Source organism: Callospermophilus lateralis, chromosome 13 (genome assembly GCF_048772815.1).
Source record: "Callospermophilus lateralis isolate mCalLat2 chromosome 13, mCalLat2.hap1, whole genome shotgun sequence".
Lineage (NCBI taxonomy): Eukaryota > Metazoa > Chordata > Mammalia > Rodentia > Sciuridae > Callospermophilus > Callospermophilus lateralis.
Window position 1 is genome coordinate 8,605,724 of NC_135317.1, and position 3,807 is coordinate 8,609,530.

At 44.4% G+C, this 3,807-nt stretch overlaps 1 pseudogene; it reads left to right on the forward strand.

Moving 5' to 3' along the window:
- The first annotated feature begins 2,703 nt into the window (after positions 1 to 2,703).
- LOC143379516 (forkhead box protein I3 pseudogene) lies at positions 2,704 to 3,606 on the forward strand (annotated as a pseudogene).
- The last annotated feature ends 201 nt before the right edge of the window (positions 3,607 to 3,807 follow it).

The window sequence follows — 3,807 nt, forward strand, 5'->3', positions numbered from 1 at the left end:
ATTATATTTATGCTATTTGATGCAGCAAAGGAATTTCCAAAACCAATATTCATACATACCATTTTGTATATACATAATATTTTTTTTTACCTTCTACAATGACTTTAGAACCAAACTACCACAAAAAGATGTCTGCTGCACTTTTCTGCACACAGAACTATTCTAGAAACATCTCATAGAATTAACATTCCTCAAAACACACTTTGGAAAACTGATTTTGTTGTATAAAGTCAACACTCAAATTGAATGTTCATTATCAATTTTGAGTGATACCATGCTGAAATTATAATACAATTGAATTTCATATAATTCCATTTTAATTAAAAAAGTTGAAGCTGTAAACTGTAAGGATGTATTTACTAGGATTACAAAATATTATCTCAAATTAGAAGATTCATTACACTCAAAGGAAAGTCATAGCACAGATTCAAGAGAGAAGATAAAATTGTCAAAAGATATGATGTACATTCAAGACATTCCTATAACAAGAAGGTTAATTCTAATACCAGGTATAAAAATGCTTTTTTTAATTCAATCAATGAAATTAAGTAAATAATAGTGTGATAGTAGGAGCAAATGTGACTCCATTTTGTTTTATGACTTCATCCTGTAAAACAACCATGCCAAGTAGAAGAGTCATGACTGAGGCAAGATGTTCTTTTCCTTTTGCTATAGAAACCTTTAAGAACATGGAACTACCTAATGGGGTATTGTTTCTGTAACTAGGGTAATGGGGCTCTGTTTCTGTAACTGGGGTGACTTGGCTAACTGTGATTGGTTAGGCTTCCCTCCTCTTGATTGCACTGTCCCACTTCTGTAACCTGGCTTGCTTGCATTGGCTGGACCCCCTGAACATCCCTTTTGTGGTTTTCAGGCTTATAAGGAGTGCCCTTGCAATTTTTCTGGGCTGATCAGGGGAACAGCTTTATGTTCTGGTCAGCCGCCTCCGGTGTGCTTCAATAAAGGCTTGATTCGATTATATGTGAGTGGTCTGGAAGTCAGTTTATGAAACCCCGGGATGAAGCTTTAACTATAACATTAATACCCATAAGAGTTCACTTTATTTTTTTCCATAGCCATAATCTAAATTTTCAATTCAATTTTCTCTCCTACAATGCCTATTCCTAAATGCTATTATAACGCTCTTTCTAAATCACAGGTCTTCTCATATTGTCCTCATAATCAAACACTTGCAGTGGCTTCCCATTGTACAGTTAAGTCTGACCCCTTCAAAATACCATTTAATATAATCCATAGCCAGACATCAACCAATATCCAAATTGGTATCCCTCAGCTCACTTTGACACACTCTGATTTCCAACAAAAATTTCTGAGATTCTAACATGATTTAGGCACAATGGTAAGTTTTAAAATATTCTTTTTCAAGCCAGGTATAGTGGAGCACGTCCATAATTCCTGGTATTCAGGAGGCTGAGGCAGTAAGTTTTAATATCTTAAAAAATCAAATAATTAGAAAATTATGCCAAAAAATAAAATCATGTCAAAAGTTTTATTCATAATTCAGATCAACAACATTTTCAGTCTATTCTGCTTCAGGATATTCCCAAAGTAATTTTGGACAAAATTGAAAATATCAAATTGCAAGAAAATTCTGGTTACTTTTCATTTTAAAATGAAATTTACCCTTTTACATTTGGAAAGTCCAGATGTAGCAAAAGTTTTCTTTTAAAAGGTCGGGGGAAAGTTGAGAGCAGCCTTTCCATGTTACATGCACAGGCCTTAGGCTAAGGGCCAGTAAATCTTCCCAAAGGGTCCAGGGCTTGGAATTGGCCAGTTAGGGTTTGTCCGCCGCCTTTTCTCTCTGGTTTCAGAGTGTCTGCTCCCACTCCAGGACCTCTCAGGCTTCTGTCCATTGTGGGGAGGTCTCGACGACCAGTAGCCCAAGGCGCTACCCACGGCAGCTGTCAGGGCGTCCTCTGCCCTCTCTGGGCTGGAAGGGGCTGACAGCCTCCGCTGCGCTCCCGCGCTGCCCTTCTCACCACCGTGCCTGTCCTCTGCGGTGGCCTCTCCTGAGAGGGACAGTCTGGGCTAGGAGACCCCGGCAGCGCAGGGTCCAGGCCCTGCAGGGCTCCACCAGACTCAGCCGCGGGGTCCTAGAGAGCTTGAGGCCGCCATGCTTTACAGTCTGGCCCAGCCATGTGCAGCCATAGGGGTGTTCCCGGGAGTGGCTGTGCTTTTCCCATCAGGATCACTGCGGGACCTCAAAACAGACACTTGAAATTCCCGTTACTTAATTTTAAATTTCTTATGTCAGATTCAGATTGTGGCCTCAATGCCTTTCCAGATTAAAAAAAAAAAAAAAAAAAAAAAAAAAAGTACAGTACGTAGTCTTCTGGCGCTGGGTGCAGAGCGCTTTCCCAGTATGCACAAGGCCCCTGGTTCCATTCCCAGCACCAAACAAGCCAAAGTTCTTGGGTGCCTAGTAGGTCATTTTACATTATTTCACAGTGCAACCTGGAATGTTATTTATGTTTTTCATATTGACAGTCAAACCTAGTTTAACCAGTAACTCTAATATTCAACAGATTTTCTTTTTCCTGTGATCTGTTTAATTAGTGGGCTCTGAGTTCAAGTCTCCAACTGAAAGTGTGTTTTATTCAAATTCCATCCGAAACCTTCTGCACATGTTGAAGGATGAGCTGGATTAGCAGGAAACGTTGATCCAACATAGACGGTCTGTTCATGACGCATAAACTGCCCAGAGTTACTTCCATAGAAAATCCTCTTTCACAGCTGGGCTGGCTGTCCTTCGCCACCAGGAAGGATCTAATGAAAATGGTGCGGCCACCCTACTTATACTTGGCGCTCATCGCCATAGCCATCCACAGCGCAACGGAGGACAACCTCACGTTCGCCACATCTTCCAGTTCCTGGCCATTAGCTTCCCTTTGTACCAGTGCAGCAAGGCTGGCTGGCAGAACTCCATTCGCCACAACTTGTAGCTCAACGAATGCTTCCAGAAGGTGCCCCGCGACGAGGACGACCCAGGGAAAGGTAATTACTGGACTCTGGATCCAAACTGCAACATGATGTTTGACAATAGAAACTTCCGTCGGAAGCGAAAGAAGTGTTCTGAGGCCAGCGGCAGCTCTGTGTTAACTGCAGGGACTTCCAAGTCAGAACACCAGTCTTCGGCATTGCGGACCTGAGTGGGTGGCACACCGGAGGGATACACACCTCCTCAGTGCTGTGGCCAGTCGCCCAAGACTGAGGGCGCCAAGAATCCCGTGTCCTCTCAGGGGGCCCGGTGCTGGCCTCTGGCTCCTGCCTCAGCATCTTCTTCAGCAGCCTTGGCACCTTTAGCGTCTGCAGCAGCGGGAACATCAAACGCGTAGCCCCAGCAACTGCTACCTGGGGGGTCCAAGGAGCTCAGCTGCCCTCAAGTAGTGCCTTCCCCCACCACCTCCACCTCTGAGGCCTCCGCAGATACCTTAGCTGAGCACCAGTAATGGCAGCAGTCAGTGATCTTCCTACTACAGCCTCTTCTCTACCAGCACCCATGGGCGCCAGAGCAGCCCCTTCAGTAGACCCCTGTACAACTTCCGCATGGTCAACATCTATCCCTGGGAGGCCTCTGAGGTGTAGGGCCGTGCTTCTCAGGTTTTCATAGCACATCTGAGGTCGCTGCAGTGCGGATTCCCAGTGCTGGGTCTGGTGTGGGGCTGAGATTCTGTGTTTCTCTGTTACTACAGTGGAGGAACCAGGTGGAACAGGGAACTCCTAGAACCCAGCAAGCTTTTACAGGTTTCCTGGAGATAAACCTCTGGGGAGAAATCCATCTGCATT